The sequence below is a fragment of the Triticum aestivum genome, chromosome 2A (genome assembly GCF_018294505.1).
Source record: "Triticum aestivum cultivar Chinese Spring chromosome 2A, IWGSC CS RefSeq v2.1, whole genome shotgun sequence".
Lineage (NCBI taxonomy): Eukaryota > Viridiplantae > Streptophyta > Magnoliopsida > Poales > Poaceae > Triticum > Triticum aestivum.
The window spans coordinates 686,281,322-686,299,428 of record NC_057797.1 but is presented as its reverse complement, the minus strand read 5'-3'; positions in this window follow the sequence as shown (position 1 = coordinate 686,299,428).

Sequence of the window (18,107 nt, the reverse complement as noted above, 5' to 3'; positions counted from 1 at the left end):
TGCATCAAGACGAACATCAACAACCTCCTTCTCCACCACGACAAGAGAACGACGACGTCAACAATGAAGAAGGCCAAGAAGAAGAACAAGATGAAGAAGATGTTCAACGAAGACCCAAGCAAAAGCTCTCACGAGTTCGAGCAAGAATTGCCAAAGATCATCCCGTCGAGCAAATCCTCAATGATATACAAACCGGGAGAATCACTCGCTCAAAAACTCGTTTAGCTAACTTTTGTGAAAACTATTCATTCATCTCTAGCATTGAACCTATGAAGGTTGAAGAAGCATTGGAAGATCCGGATTGGATAAACGCTATGCATGAAGAGCTACACAATTTTGAGAGAAACCAAGTTTGGACATTGGTTGAGAAGCCCGACAACAACCACAACATCATTGGTACCAAATGGGTGTTTCGCAACAAGCAAGATGAAGATGGACAAGTGGTTCGCAACAAAGCACGTCTCGTCGCCCAAGGGTACACACAAGTCGAAGGTATGGACTATGGTGAGACATATGCTCCCGTTGCTAGACTTGAGTCCATTCGCATCTTACTTGCCTATGCTAATCACCATAATATCACCTTGTACCAAATGGACATTAAAAGTGCTTTTCTAAATGGTGAAATAGAGGAGGAAGTTTATGTCAAACAACCTCCCGGCTTTATCAATCCTAAGAAACCAAATCATGTTTACAAACTTCACAAAGCTCTTTATGGTCTTAAACAAGCTCCTAGAGCATGGTATAAATGCTTGACCAAGTTCCTTATTACAAGTGGTTTTGAAATTGGTAAAATTGATTCTACTCTTTTTACTAAAAGGGTTAATGGAGAACTATTTGTATGCCAAATTTATGTCGATGATATCATATTTGGTTCAACTAACCCTCTCTTTAGTGAAAAGTTTGGAAAGCTAATGTCAGAGAAGTTTGAGATGTCTATGATGAGTGAACTCAAATTCTTTCTCGGTTTGCAAATCAAGCAAACTAAGGAAGGTACATTTGTCTCTCAAACAAAGTACACCAAGGACTTATTCAAGAAGTTCAATATGCAAGAATGCAAAGGTATGTCTACACCCATGCCTACTAGTGGACATAATGATTTGACCAAAGATGGTGAACCGGTTGATCAAAAGGTTTATCGCTCTATGATTGGTTCATTGTTATACCTATGTGCTTCACGTCCCGATATTATGCTAAGTGTGTGCATGTGTGCACGATATCAAGCTGCTCCTAAAGAATGTCATCTTAAGGCTGTGAAAAGGATAGTGAGATATTTAATCCATACACCAAATTTTGGCATTTGGTATCCTAAGAGGTCTTCTTTTGATCTTGTTGGCTATTCCGACTCGGATTATGCCGGAGATAAGGTTGATAGAAAGTCCACTTCGGGTACTTGTCAATTTCTTGGTAGATCTCTTGTGTCTTGGTCTTCCAAGAAACAAAACTCGGTATCCTTATCCACCGCCGAAGCGGAATACATTGCCGCTGGTTCATGTTGTGCTCAATTACTTTGGATGACCCAAACTCTTAAAGATTATGGGATTTATGTGAAACATGTTCCACTACTTTGTGACAATGAAAGTGCTATCAAAATTGGTCATAATCCTGTACAACATTCTCGAACTAAGCATATTGAAGTTCGTCATCATTTCATTCGAGATCATGTTGCTAAGGGTGACATTGATCTTAAGCATGTTCGCACCGATAAGCAATTAGCGGATATATTTACTAAACCTCTTGATGAGAAAGTGTTTTGCAGGTTGAGAGGAGAATTGAACATCATTGATGCTTCGAACTTGGAGTAGAAACTCCATTGGATACATGCAAGACATGAGCTTATGACTAATCCATGATATATCTCTTATGATAACTATCTTATGTCTTGGATATATTTGCACCTTGCATGTTGTCTAACCCATGTAGGTGCTTGGTTGAATCTAATTCCATGAGATTGCGACTCACTCACATCTTGAGCAATCTCTACATCACCAAGACTCTACACAATGGTGGTTGAAGACAAGGAAGCACAAAACCATTCAAACATATCCTTTGACAAATTCTATGTTGAGCTTCATGATTGTCATTTTTGGATACACAAGTGCTCTTCCTTGCAAGAACTAACCCATGTAGGTAGATGAACTCAAACTCCAAGTGGTGCTCCCAACTCTTGATGAGCTACATCAACCTTGAGCACCCACACAAGTTCAACTACATGAGCAAGAACCACACCACCACCCAAGGTATGTTATTCCATCTTAGAGAAGCTTTACTCCAAGACATGAGTCAAAGCAACTCAACAAGATGTGAATACATCAAGATGCTTAAACGAAAAATGGTAACCCCATTTTGAGCTTAAACGATGAGTATGACCTATGATCAAGTGTTCTCACTTGACTCCTAAGTCAATATACTCTAACATAGGTGACTATGTCACCGCCCAACTCTAGATGAAGTTCTCTTGTGTTCTTTTTGTGTGTATCTCATGCATGTTTAGTTTCTTTCTCTTTTTCAAAAACAAAAAAACTCCATCTAGATTTTTCAGTCTCTTCTCTTTTCTTTCTGTTTATGTTCTGCATTTTCTGCATTTAATTCCTTGCAAATCCTGCAGGTAATTCATTGCAAATCTTTGTGAGATCCTACATGACTAGTGAGCTGAGGTGACAAGTGTTTTTCTCTATGTGAACTCGGTTTCACCGACTTGTAATTTTCGGTCCAACCGAATCTTTTCGGTGCCACCGAAACATACCACTCGGTGCCACCGACTTCGCAACAGGAAAAACAGTTTGCCACTTGTTCTATATTTCTTCTGATCCAGCTCTACTCAATGAATCTTGTCCTCTACAAGCATCACAGTTTTATCCATTGCTTTGTGCTGAGTCTCAAGGACCAAATCTATACGACGGATTCCAGAAAGCCCTTCTTGGAAATTGATGTCAAGGGGGAGAGAGAGATCACATCAAAGCTTGTAGGAGAGAGAGATCACATCAAGGGAGAGAAAAAGTCTCAAGGACCAAACCTACAAGAGAGAAAGTATTAAGGGGGGGAGAGAGACTTCCAGGGGGAGAGAATACTCAAGGATCCCAGATGTCCCAGATGCTTGATGCTTGATGTTCAAGAGGAGAGATGTCACATGTCTTTTTAGGGGGAAAGACATGTTCATTTGTATCTTTCAGCTCTGATTTGCTATTCCTTATCTTCTCCCAATATCCCATGTAAGATTCTGGGGGAGCAAGACACCTAAGGGAAAGAAATCAGTCAAATTCATTGCATATCTTTATTCTTGGGGACATGTTGAATCCAATGTGGTACCTTGTACTCACTCTCTACATGTCATCCCAGTCTTGGTATTCTTGTGGTTTCTTTTGTTTGCTCTGGCTAGTGGATGTACCTGTGTTATCTAACTTTGTTTGTGCAGGTTCATTCCATCCTAAGCCAACTCAAGACCACAAGGTAAGTATATGCATCAAAATCATGAGTATGAGGAGTTCTTGCTTATGTACATACTGTTTGCAAGAAGGACTCATGAGCATGAAGGTATTTTCCTTGATAATCTTTTGCTCTGATGCATATGGCCAAGATACATGTAACACATTGCCTACTCTGTCATGGTTATGCTCTCACATGCCTCTATATTTCATATTTACATGAGTGCATACATGTAGGGGGAGCCTATGCTTGTTACATGTCCTTCCAAAGCTTTACTTGCTGTTCTTTATATCTTTATCTAAAGCTTTGATGTATGTTGCCATCAATTACCAAAAAGGGGGAGATTGAAAGCACAAGTGCTCCCTAGGTGGTTTTGATAATTGATGACAACATATCTCTTGTTGGACTAACATTTCTATCTAGCATGTTTCAGATAAGTTCAACAATGGAGTGGCATGGACTAAAGGTTGTGGGAACTCCTTCAAGATGCTAAGGACAAAGGATTGGCTAAAGCTTCAAGCTCAAGACTCTTCATTTTACATTTTAGTGATCCAAGATCACATTGAGTCCATAGGAAAAGCCAATACTATCAAGGAGGGATGAGGTGTTGCTTAATGAGCCTCTTGCTTCATGTGCTTAATGATATGCTCCAAAATCCTCAGCTACTTTCCCACTTCCACATATGACCTAAACCCAAAGCCAAACTCGGACCTACCGATTATTCCTATCCGGCGCCACCGAGTTTCACCTGTCATAGCCACTGCCAGAAACCCTAATCAGTTCGGTCTCACCGATGGGATCTCGGTCTCACCGAGATGGGCTTGCAAACTCTCTGTTACCTATTGCAATATTTTCGGTCCCACCGAGATATGCAATCGGCCCCACCGAGTTTGCTTGGCCAACTCTCTGTTTCACTTATTACCCAAATCGGTCCCACCGAGTTTGAGTAATCGGTCAAACCGAGTTTTGGATTTACCCTAACCCTAGCACATCGGTCCCACCGAGTTGATCCAGTCGGTCCCACCGAAAATCTCTAACGGTCACTAGGTTTCCTATTTCGGTCTGACCGAGTTTGTTGATTCGGTCCCACCGAGATTGGTAAATCGTGTGTAACGGTTGGATTTTGTGTGGAGGCTATATATACCCCTCCACCTCCTCTTCATTCATAGAGAGAGCCATCAGACTAAGCCTACACTTCCAGCATCCTATTTCTGAGAGAGAACTACCTACTCATGTGTTGAGGCCAAGATATTCCATTCCTACCATATGAATCTTGATCTCTAGCTTTCCCCAAGTTGCTTTCCACTCAAACCTTCTTTCCACCAGATCCAAATCCTATGAGAGAGAGTTGAGTGTTGGGGAGACTATCATTTGAAGCACAAGAGCAAGGAGTTCATTACCTACACACCATTTGTTACTTCTTGGAGAGTGGTGTCTCCTAGATTGGCTAGGTGTTACTTGGGAGCCTCCGACAAGATTGTGGAGTTGAACCAAGGAGTTTGTAAGGGCAAGGAGATCGCCTACTTCATGAAGATCTACCGCTAGTGAGGCAAGTCCTTCGTGGGCGATGGCCATGGTGGGATAGACAAGGTTGCTTCTTCATGGACCCTTCGTGGGTGGTTGCTTCTTCGTGGACCCTTCGTGGGTGGAGCCCTCCGTGGACTCGCGCAACCATTACCCTTCGTGGGTGGAGCCCTCCGTGGACTCGCGCAACCGTTACCCTTCGTGGGTTGAAGTCTCCATCAACGTGGATGTAGGATAGCACCACCTATCCGAACCACGGGAAAAACATCCGTGTCTCCAATTGCGTTTGAATTCTCCAAACCCTTCCCCTTACATTCTTGCAAGTTGCATGCTTTACTTTCCGCTACCTATACACTCTTTGCATACTTGCTTGATATGTATTGTGAATGTTGAAATTATGCCTAAACTCCACTTAAACCGAAAAAGCTTAAAAATTGCAACTTTAGCATTAAGTGTCTAATCACCCCCCTCTAGACACATCTACTTCAAGATCCTACAACCGCGATGTCAAGGATTCAAGCAATCCCGTATACAATTCCCTTTGTCAATCGGTACGTTACTTGCCCGAGATTCGATCGTCGGTATCCCAATACCTCGTTCAATCTCATTACCGGCAAGTCAGTTTACTCGTTCCGTAACACATCATCCCGTGACCAACCCTTAGTCACATTAAGATCATTATGATGATGTCTTACCAAGTGGGCCTAGAGATACCTCTCTGTCATACGGAGTGACAAATCCCAGTCTCGATTCGTGCCAACCCAACAGACACTTTCGGAGATACTTGTAGTGCACCTTTATAGTCACCCAATTACGTTGTGACGTTTGGCACACCCAAGGTATTCCTACAGTATCCGGGAGTTGCACAATCTCATGGTCTAAGGAAAAGATACTTGACATTAGAAAAGCTTTAGCAGACGAACTACACGATCTTGTGCTAAGCTTGGGATTGGGTCTTGTCCATCACATCATTCTCCTAATGATCCCGTTATCAATGACATCCAATGTCCATGGTCAGGAAACCGTAACCATCTATTTATCAACGAGCTAGTCAACTAGAGGCTCACTAGGGACATGTTGTGGTCTATGTATTCACGCATGTATTACGATTTTTGGATAACACAATTATAGCATGAACAACACACAATTATCATGAACAAGGAAATATAATAATAACCATTTTATTATTGCCTCTAGGGCATATTTCCAACAGTCTCCCACTTGCAGTAGAGTCAATAATCTAGTTCACATAACTATGTGATTGTAATGAATCCAACACCCATGGGGTTTGTTCATATCTTGCTTGTGAGAGAGGTTTATTAGTCAATGGGTCTGAACCTTTCAGATCCATGTGTGCAGGGCAAATCTCTATGTCATCTTGTAGATGCAACTACCACACGCTACTTTGAGCTATTCCAAAAACTGATCTACTATACGAATTCGGTTTACTACTCAGAGTCATCCGGATTAGTGTCAAAGTTTGCATCGACGTAACCCTTTACGACGAACTCTTTTACCACCTCCATAATCGAGAAAATTCCTTAGTCCACTAGTTACTAAGTATAAGTTCGACCGCTGTCATGTGATCCATTCCTGGGTCACTCTTGTACCCCTTGACTGACTCATGGCAAGGCACACTTTAGGTGCGTTACACAGCATAGCATACTGTAGAGCCTACATCTAAAGCATAGGGGATGACCTTCGTCCTTTCTCTCTCTTCTGTCGTGGTCAGGTCTTGAGTCTTACTCAATACTCACACCTTGTAACACAGCCAAGAACTCCTTCTTTGCTGATCTATTTTGAAATCCTTCAAAATCTTGTCACAGTATGTATTCATTTGAAAGTACTATTAAGCGTTTTTTGATCTATCCTTATAGATCTTGATTCTCAATGTTGAAGTAGCTTAATCCAGGTTTTCCATTGAAAAACACTTTTCAAATAACCCTGCATGCTTTCCAGAAATTCTACATCATTTCTGATCAACAATATGTTAACAACATATACTCATCAAAAATTCTATAGTGCTCCCACTCACTTCTTTGGAAATACAAGTTTCTCATAAACTTTGTATAAACCAAAATTCTTTGATCACCTCATCAAAGCGTACATTCCAATTCCGAGATGCTTACTCCAGTCCTTAGAAGGATTGCTGGAGCTTTGCATACTTGTTAGCATCTTTCAGGATTGACAAAACATTCTAGTTGTATCACATACAACCTTTCCTCAAGAAAATCGTCGAGGAAACAATGTTTTGACATCATATCTGTAAGATTTCATAAATAATGCAGTAACTGCTAACATAATTCCAACAGACTCTTAGCATCACTATGAGTGAGAAAGTCTCATCGTAGTCAACTCCTTGAACTTGTCGGGAAACATCTTAACGACAAGTCGAGCTTTCTTAATGGTGACACTTACCATCATTGTCCGTCTTCCTTTTAAAATCCATCTGCACCCAACAACCTTACGACCATCAAGTAGTTCTTTCAAAGTCTATACTTTGTTTTTTATACATGGATCCTCTCTCGGATTTTATGGCCTCGAGCCATTCGTCGGAATCCGGGCCCACCATCGCTTCTCCATAGCTCGTAGGTTCATTGTTGTCTAGCAACATGACTTCCAAGACAGGATTACGTACCTCTCTGAAGTAGTACGCATCCTTGTCGACCTATGAGGTTTGGTAGTGACTTGATCCGAAGTTTCATGATCACTATCATAAGCTTCCACTTCAATTGGTGTAGGTACCACAGGAACAACTTCCTGTGCCCTGCTACACACTAGTTGAAGTGACGGTTCAATAACCTCATCAAGTCTCCACCATCCTCCCACTCAATTCTTTCGAGAGAAACTTTTCCTCAAGAAAGGACCCGTTTCTAGAAACAATCATTTTGCTTCCGGATCTGAAATAGGAGGTATACCCAACTATTTTTGGGTATTCTATGAAGATGCATTTATCCGCTTTGGGTTCGAGCTTATCATCCTGAAACTTTTTCACATAAGCGTCGCAGCCCCGAACTTTTAAGAAACGACAGCTTAGGTTTCTCTAAACCATAGTTCATACGGTGTCGTCTCAACGGAATTGTGTGGTGCCCTATTTAAAGTGAATGCGGTTGTCTCTAATGCCTGACCCATAAACGATAGTGGTAATTCGGTAAGAGACATCATGGTATGCAACATATCCAATAGGGTGCAGTTATGATGTTCGGACACACCATCACACTATGGTGGTCCAGGCGGTATTAGTTGTGAAACAATTTCCACAATGTCTTAATTGTGTGCCAAACTCGTAACTCAGATATTCATCTCTATGATCATATCATAGACATTTTATCCTCTTGTCACGACGATCTTCAACTTCACTCTGAAATTACTTGAACCTTTCAATAATTAAGACTTGTGTTTCATTAAGTAAATATACTCAGCATATACTCAAATTATCTGTGAAGTAAGAACATAACGATATCCACTGCGTACCTCAGCACTCATTGGACTGCACACATCAAATGTATTACTTCCAACAAGTTGCTTGATTGTTCCATCTTACTGAAAACGAGGCCTTTCAGTCATCTTGCCCATGTGGTATGATTTGTATGTCTCAAGTGATTCAAAATCAAGTGAGTCCAAACGATCCATCTATATGGAGTTTCTTCATGCATATCTACCAATAGACATGGTTCGCATGTCTCAATCTTTTAAAAAAATGAGTGAGTCCAAAGATCCATCAACATGGAGCATCTTCATGCGTTTTATACCAACATGACTCAAATGGCAGTGCCACAATTATGTGGTACTATCATTACTATCTTATATCTTTTGGCATGAACATGTGTATCACTACGATCGAGATTCAATAAACCATTCATTTTAGGTGCAAGACCATTGAAGGTATTATTCAAATAAACAGAGTAACCATTATTCTCCTTAAATGAATAACCGTATGGCGATAAACATAATCCAATCATGTATATGCTCAACGCAAACACCAAATAACAATTATTTTGGTTTAACACCAATCCCGATGGTAGAGGGAGCGTGTGATGTTTGATCACATCAACCTTGGAAACACTTCCAACATATCGTCATCTCACCTTCAGCTAGTCTCCGTAGCCTTTTATTTCGAGTTACTAACACTTAGCAACCGAACCAGTATTTATTAACCTAGTGCTACTAGGAGTACTAGTAAAGTACACATTAATATAACGTATATCCAAAATACTTCTGTCGACCTTGCCAGCCTTCTCATCTACCAAGTATCTAGGGTAGTTCTACTTCAGTGACCGTTCCCCTCATTATAGAAGCACTTAGTCTCGGGTTTGGGTTCAACCTTGGGTTTCTTCACTAGAGCAGCAACTGATTTGCCGTTTCATGAAATATCCCTTCTTTCCCTTGCCCTTCTTGAAACTAGCGGTTTAACCATCAACAATTGATGCTCCTACTTGATCTCTACTTTCGTGATGTCAAACATCATGAGTTGCTCAAGGATCATCATGTCTATCCCTGATATGTTATAGTTCATCACGAAGCTCCAATAGCTTGGTGGCAGTGACTATGGAGAACCATCACTATCTCATCTGGAAGATTAACTCCCACTCGATTCAAGTGATTGTAGTACTGAGACAATCTGAGCACATGCTCAACAATTGAGCTTTTCCCCCTTAGTTTGCAGGCTTAAGAAACTTGTCAGAGGTCTCATACCTCTTGACGTGGGCACTAGTCTGAAATTCCAATTTCAGTCTTTGGAACATCTCATATGTTCTGCGACGTTTCAGAAACGTCTTTGGTGCCACAATTCTAAACCGTTTGTATTACACACTGAACTATCACGTAGTCATCAAAACGTGTATGTCAGATGATTCCCAACATCTATAGACGACGCTCGAGGTTCAACACACTGAGCGGTGCATTAAGGACATAACCCTTCTGTGCAGCAATGAGGACAATCCTCAGTTCACGGACCGAGTCCGCATAATTGCTACTATCAACTCTCAACTAAATTTTCTCTAGGAACATATCTAAAACAGTAGAACCAAAGCGTGAGCTACGACATAATTTGCAAAGACCTTTTGACTATGTTCATGATAATTAAGTTCATCTAATCAAATTATTCAATGAACTCCCACTTAGATAGACATCCCTCAAGTCATCTAAGTGATACATGATCCGAGTCAACTAGGCCGTGTCCGATCATCACGTGAGACGGACTAGTCATCATCGGTGAACATCTTCATGTTGATCGTATCCACTGTACGACTCATGTTCGACCTTTCGGTCTTCCGTGTTCCGAGGCCATGTCTGTACATGCTAGGCCCGTCAAGTTAACCTAACTGTATTGCATGTGTAAATCTGGCTTACACCCGTTGTATGCGAACGTTAGAACCTATCACACCCGATCATCACGTGGTGCTTCGGAACAACGGACCTTAGCAACGGTGCACAGTTAGGGGGAACACAGTTCTTGATATTTTAATGAGGGATCATCTTATTTATGCTACCATCGTTCTAAGCAAATAAGATGTAAAAACATGACAAACGGCACATGCAAATCATAAAGTGACATGATATGGCCAATATCATCTTGCGCCTTTGATCTCCATCCGCGAGGCGCGGCATGAACACCATCGTCACCGGCATGACACCATGATCTCCATCATCATGTCTTCATGAAGTTGCCTCGCCAACTATTACTTCTACTACTATGGCTAACGGTTAGCAATAAAGCAAAGTAACTACATGGCGTTTTCATTTATACGCAGGTCATAAATAAATTAAGACAACTCCTATGGCTCCTGCGGTTGTCATACTCATCGACATGCAAGTCATGATTCCTATTACAAGAACATGATCAATCTCATACATCACATATATCATTCATCACATCCTTTTGGCCATATCACATCACATAGCAAACCCTGCAAAAACAAGTTAGACGTCCTCTAATTGTTGTTGCATGTTTTACGTGGCTGCTATGGGTTTCTAGCAAGAACATTTCTTACCTACGCAAAACCACAATGGTGATATGCCAATTGCTATTTACCCTTCATAAGGACCCTTTTCATTGAATCCGATCCGACTAAAGTGGGAGAGACAGACACCCGCCAGCCACCTTATGCATTAAGTGCATGTCAGTCGGTGGAACCAGTCTCACGTAAGAGTATGTGTAAGGTCGATCCAGGCCGCTTCATCTCACAATGCTGCCGGATCAAGATAAGACTTGTAACGGTAAGCAAATTGAACAAATCATCGCCCACAACTGCTTTGTGTTCTACTCGTGCATAGAATCTACGCATAGACCTAGCTCTGATACCACTATTGGGGATCGTAGAAGAAATTTTAAATTTTCTATGCATCACCAAGATCAATCTATGGAGTCGTCTAGCAACGAGAGGGAGAGGAGTGCATCTACATACCCTTGTAGATCGCGAGCAGAAGCGTTTAAGAGAACGGGGTTGATGGAGTCGTACTCGTCGTGATCCAAATCACCGATGATCCTAGCGCCGAACGGATGGCACCTCCGCGTTCAACACACGTACGGAACGCAGACGTCTCCCACGCCTTGATCCAGCAAGGAGGAGGAAGAGGTTGAGGAAGAGAGCTCCAACAGCAGCACGACGGCGTGGTGGTGGTGGAGCGGCAGTACTCCGGCAGGGCTTCGCCAAGCTCTTAACAGGGGAGGAGCGGTGTTGGGGAGGGGAGGGGCTGTGCCTTTGATGTCGTGTGCAGCCCTCCCCTTGCCCCTCTATTTATAGGGGAAGGGGGAAGGGGGCCGGCCCCCTCTAGATGAGATCTAGAGGGGGGCGGCGGCCAAGGGGAGGGGCTTGCCCCCCAAGCAAGGGGGCGCCCCCTCTAGGGTTCCCCCCCAACCCTAGGCGCATGGGCCCAAGGGGGCATGCGCCCAGCCCTCCAAGGGCTGGTTCCCTTTCCTCTATGGCCCATGAGGCCCTCCGAGAGAGGTGGGCCCTCCCGGTGGACCCCCGGAACCCCTCCGGTGGCCCCGGTACAATACCGATATGCCCCCGAACTTTTCCGGTGACCGTATGACAACTTCCCACATATAAATCTTCACCTCCGGACCATTCCGGAACTCCTCGTGACGTCCGAGATCTCATCTAGGACTCCGAACAACATTCGGTAATCACATATAAGTCTTCCTAATAACCCTAGCATCATCGAACCTTAAGTGTGTAGACCCTATGGGTTCGGGAACCATGCAGACATGACCGAGACAACTCTCCGGCCAATAACCAACAGCGGGATCTGGATACCCATGTTGGCTCCCACATGTTCCATGATGATCTCATGGGATGAACCACGATGTCGAGGATTCAAGCAATCCCGTATACAATTCCCTTTGTCAATCGGTACGTTACTTGCCCGAGATTCGATCGTCGGTATCCCAATACCTCGTTCAATCTCGTTACCGGCAAGTCACTTTACTCGTTCCATAACACATCATCCCGTGACCAACCCTTAGTCACATTGAGCTCATTATGATGATGTCTTACCGAGTGGGCCCAGAGATACATCTCCGTCATACGAAGTGACAAATCCTATCTCGATTCGTGCCAACCCAACAGACACTTTCGGAGATACCCGTAGTGCACCTTTATAGTCACCCAGTTACGTTGTGACGTTTGGCACACCCAAAGTATTCCTATACTATCCAGGAGTTGCACAATCTCATGGTCTAAGGAAAAGATACTTGACATTAGAAAATCTTTAGCAGATGAACTACACGATCTTGCGCTATGCTTGGGATAGGGTCTTGTCCATCACATTATTCTCCTAATGATGTTATCCCGTTATCAATGACATCCAATGTCCATGGTCAGGAAATCGTAAGCATCTATTGATCAACGAGCTAGTCAACTAGAGGCTCACTAGGGACATGTTGTGGTCTATGTATTCACACATGTATTACGATTTCCGGATAACACAATTATAGCATGAACAATAGACAATTATCATGAATAAGGAAATATAATAATAACCATTTTATTATTGCCTCTAGGGCATATTTCCAACATTACCCGCCCTGGCTTTTGACGTTAAGTCGCCAGGGCATATGTTGTTTAAACTCTGTGCAGGATTTACAAAGCTATGACTTACATAAATGATTAAGTTCTAGCCCATCATCAAAGATTGAAATTGGTGTCTCAAAAGGTTTATCAATTCTTTATTTTCTCAAAGGCTATAAGCCGCCGGGTTATAAAAATTCTGGTTTACAATGGAGGCGTATTAAATCGTCATCGGCCAAGAGCCACCGGGTATTTAAACTCCGGGTTTACTTATCAACAGATGAGGTATTCAAAGTCGCTTTGGCGCAATGGCTATTATTTTATCAATGGATATGATTTATTCTACAATGGAAGGAATAGTCCCGAGTCGCTGCAGGCTTACGACCCGGCACTTAGGGGCTACATTATTCAAGTTGGGATTACATCAAATACACAAGTCTCATGTCGCTGCAAGCATGCACCATGACACTTGGGGGCTAATGAAAAGTCAATGTTTGCTCACCTTATTGAAGACCCGACTCATCACATCGTAATGAGCTGGCCCTTGGGGGCTACCAATTGCCCCTGTCAAAAATTCAAGGTACACAAGCATTAATCTATTATATTGAACGATCCACTATTCAGTTGGTAGAGTACAAAGCTCTTAACATTGTGGACGTGGGTTCAAGCCCCATGGTGGAGATTATATTATATGATGTTATTATCAATAAATTATCTACAAAGTCTCGGCTCAGTATTATCTTACTAAGCCGGCCCTTGGGGGCTACACGTTGCTGTTAAAGTTTAAGTCCCAGGTTGCTGCAAGCATGACAACCCGGCACTTGGGGGCTACATACGTGGAATACTCAGTTCTGACTAGTGACTGAGATGAACAATTTGTTGGGGATCATAGCAGAAATTTAAAATTATCTACGCATCACCAAGATCAATCTATGGAGTAATCTAGCAACGAGGGGAAGGAGAGTGCATCTACATACCCTTGTAGATCACTAAGCGGAAGCGTTGCAAGAACGCGGATGAAGGAGTCGTAATCGTAGCGATTCAGATCGCGGTTGATTCCGATCTAAGCGCCGAAGCACGGCGCCTCCATGTTCAACACACGTGCAGCCCGGTGACGTCTCCTACGCCTTGATCCAGCAAGGCGAGAAGGAGAGGTTGGGGAAGACTCCATCCAGCAGCAGCACGATGGCATGGTGGTGAAGGAGGAGTGTGGCAATCCTGCAGGGCTTTGCCAAGCACCGCGGGAGAAGAGGAGGACTTGGGAGAGGGGGAGGGCTGCGCCAGAACTTGGGTGCGGCTGCCCTCCCACCCCCCACATATATATATGGGCAAGGGAGAGGGGGGCCGGCCCCCTCAGATCCAATCTGAGGAGGGGGCGGTGGCCAGGGGGGTTTCCTTGCCCCCCAAGGCAAGGGGGGCGCCCCCCCTTTAGGGTTCCCCCAAACCCTAGGCGCATGGGCCCTAGGGGGGAGCCGCCCAGACCACTAAGGGGCTGGTCCCTCTCCACACACAGCCCATAGGGCCCTCCGGGGCAGGTGGACCCTCCCGGTGGACCCCCGGAACCCCTCCAGTGGTCCCGGTACAATACCGGTAAACCCCCAAATTATTCCGGTGACCGTATGATGACTTCCCATATATAAATCTTTACCTCCGGACCATTCCGGAACTCCTCGTGACGTCCGGGATCTCATCCGGGACTCCGAACAACATTCGGTAACCACGTATATCTATTCCCCATAACCCTAGCGTCATCGAACCTTAAGTGTGTAGACCCTACGGGTTCGGGAACCATGCAGACATGACCGAGACAACTCTCCGGCCAATAACCAACAGCGGGATCTGGATACCCATGTTGGCTCCCACATGTTCCATGATGATCTCATCGGATGAACCACGATGTCGAGGATTCAATCAATCCCATATACAATTCCCTTTGTCCAGCGGTATTGTACTTGCCCGAGATTCGATCGTCGGTATCCGATACCTTGTTCAATCTCGTTACCGGCAAGTCTCTTTACTCGTTCCGTAACACATCATCCCGTGATCAACTCCTTGGTCACATTGTGCACATTATGATGATGTCCTACCGAGTGGGCCCAGAGATACCTCTCCGTTTACACGGAGTGACAAATCCCAGTCTCGATTCGTGCCAACCCAACAGACACTTTCGGAGATACCTGTAGTGTACCTTTATAGCCACCCAGTTATGTTGTGACGTTTGGCACACCCAAAGCACTCCTATGGTATCCGGGAGTTGCACAATCTCATGGTCTGAGGAAATGATACTTGACATTAGAAAAGCTTTAGCAAACGAACTACACGATCTTGTCCTAGGCTTAGGATTGGGTCTTGTCCATCACATCATTCTCCTAATGATGTGATCCCGTTATCAACGACATCCAATGTCCATGGTCAGGAAACCGTAACCATCTATTGATCAACGAGCTAGTCAACTAGAGGCTTACTAGGGACATGGTGTTGTCTATGTATCCACACATGTATCTGAGTTTCCTATCAATACAATTCTAGCATGGATAATAAACGATTATCATGAACAATGAAATATATACAATAATAACTAATTTATTATTGCCTCTAGGGCATATTTCCAATAGTCTCCCACTTGCACTAGAGTCAATAATCTAGTTCACATCGCCATGTGATTAACACTCACAGGTCACATCACCGTGTGACCAACATCCAAGAGTCTACTAGACTCAGTGATCTAGTTCACATCACTATGTGATAAACACTCAAAGAGTTTTGGGTTTGATCATGTTATGCTTGTGAGAGAGGTTGTAGTCAACGGGTCTTGCCATATTCAGATCCCTATGTATTTCGCAAAACTTTATATCATAGATGCTGCTACCACGTTCCACTTGGAGCTATGCCAAATTGTTGCTCCATTATATGTATCCGGTATCTCTACTCAGAGCTATCCGGATAGGTGTTAAGGTTGCATCGATGTAACTCTTTACGTCGAACTCTTTATCACCTCCATAACCGAGAAACATTTCCTTATTCCTCTAAGGATAATTTTTTTGACCGCTATCCGGTGATCTACTCCTAGATCACCTTTGTACCCTCTTGCCAGACATGTGGCAAGGCACACATCAGGTGCGGTACTTCAGCATGGCATACCGTATAGAGCCTATGACAAACACATAGGGGACGACCTTCGTCCTTCCTCTTTCTTCTGCCATGGTCAAGCTTTGAGTCTTACTCAACTTCACACCTTACAACTCAGGCAAGAACCCCTTCTTTGACTGATCTATTTTTAACTCCTTCAAAAACATGTCAAGGTGTGCGTTCTTTGAAAGTACCATCAGGCGTCTTGATCTATCTCTATAGATCTTGATGCCCAATTTGTAAGCAGCTTTATCCAGGTCTTCCTTTGAAAAACACTCTTCAAACAACCGTTTATGCTTTCCAGAAATTCTACATTATTTCGGATCTACAATATTTCATCCACATATACTTATCAGAAATGTTGTAGTGCTCCCACTCACTTTCTTGTAAATACAAGTTTCTAGCAAACATTGTATAAACCTAAAAGCTTTGATAACTCCATCAAAACATATATTCCGATTTCGAGATGCCTGCTCTAGTCCATAGAAGGATTGCTGGAGCCAGCATACTTTTTAGCATCCTTAGGATCGACAAAACTTTGATTGTATCACATACAACTTTTCTTATGAAAACTGGTAAGAAAACTTGTTTTGACATCCATCTGTAAGATTTCATAATCAAAAAATACAGCTAATGCTAACATGATTCCGACGGACTTAAGCATCGCTACGGGTGAGAAATTCTCATCATAGTCAACTCCTTGAACTTGTGAAAAGACTCTTTCCCACAAGTCGAGCTTTATATACGGTAACAATACCGCCCACGTCCGTCTTCTTCTTAAAGATCCATTTATCTCAATGGCTTGCCGATCATCGGGCAAGTCCACCAAAGTCCATACTTTGTTCTGATATATGGATCCTATCTCGGATTTCATGGCTTCTAACCATTTGTCGGAATACGGGCCCACCATCGCTTCTCCATAGCTCGTAGGCTCATTGTTGTCTAACAACATGATATCTAAGACAGGATTACCGTACCACTCAGGAGTAGTACATATCCTTGTTGACCTACGAGGTTCGATAGTAACTTGATCCGAAGCTTCATGATCACTATCATTAACTTCCTATTCAACATACGTAGGCGCCACAGAAAACATCTTTCTGTGTTGCATCACTCTCTGGTTGAAGTAAAGGTTCGACAACCTCATCAAGTTCCATCTTCCTCCCACTCAATTCTTTCGAGAGAAACTCCTTCTCGAGAAAGGACCCTTTCTTAGCGACAAACAATTTGCCCTCGGATCTGAGATAGAAGGTGTACCCAACTGTCACCTTTGGGTATCCTATGAAGATGTGTTTGTCCGCTTTGGGTTCGAGCTTCTCCGGCTGAAGCCTTAAGCATCGCAGCCCCAAACATTAAGAAGTGACAACTTTGGTTTCTTGCCAAACCAATGTTCACACGACGTCATTTCAACGGACTTAAATGGTGTCCTATCTAAAGTGAATGCAGCTGTCTTTAACGCATAACCTCAAAATGAAAATGGTAGATTGGTAAGAGACATCATAGATCGCACCATATCTCATAGGGTTCGATTACGACGTCCGGACACACCATTACCTTGTGGTGTTCCAGGTGGATTCAACTGTGAAACAATTCCACAATGTCTTAAGTGATTGCCAAACTCATAACTCAGAAATTCTCATCGATCAGATCATAGGAATTTGATCTTCTTGTTATGATGATTCTTAACTTCACTCTGAAATCGCTTGAACTTTTCAAACGTTTCAGACTTGTGCTTCATTAAGTAGATATACCTATATCTACCCAAATCGTCAGTGAAGATGAGAAAATAGCGATATCCACCACACACTTTAATTCTCATTGGATCACACACATCAGCATGCATGATTTCCAACAAGTCACTTGCCCATTTCATTGTACCTGAAAACGGGGTCTTAGTCATCCTCCCCATGAGGCATGGCTCGCATGTGTCAAGTGATTCAAAATCAAGTGACTCCAAACATCCATCAACATGCAGTTTCTTCATGCATCTTACGCCAATATGACCTAAGCGGCAGT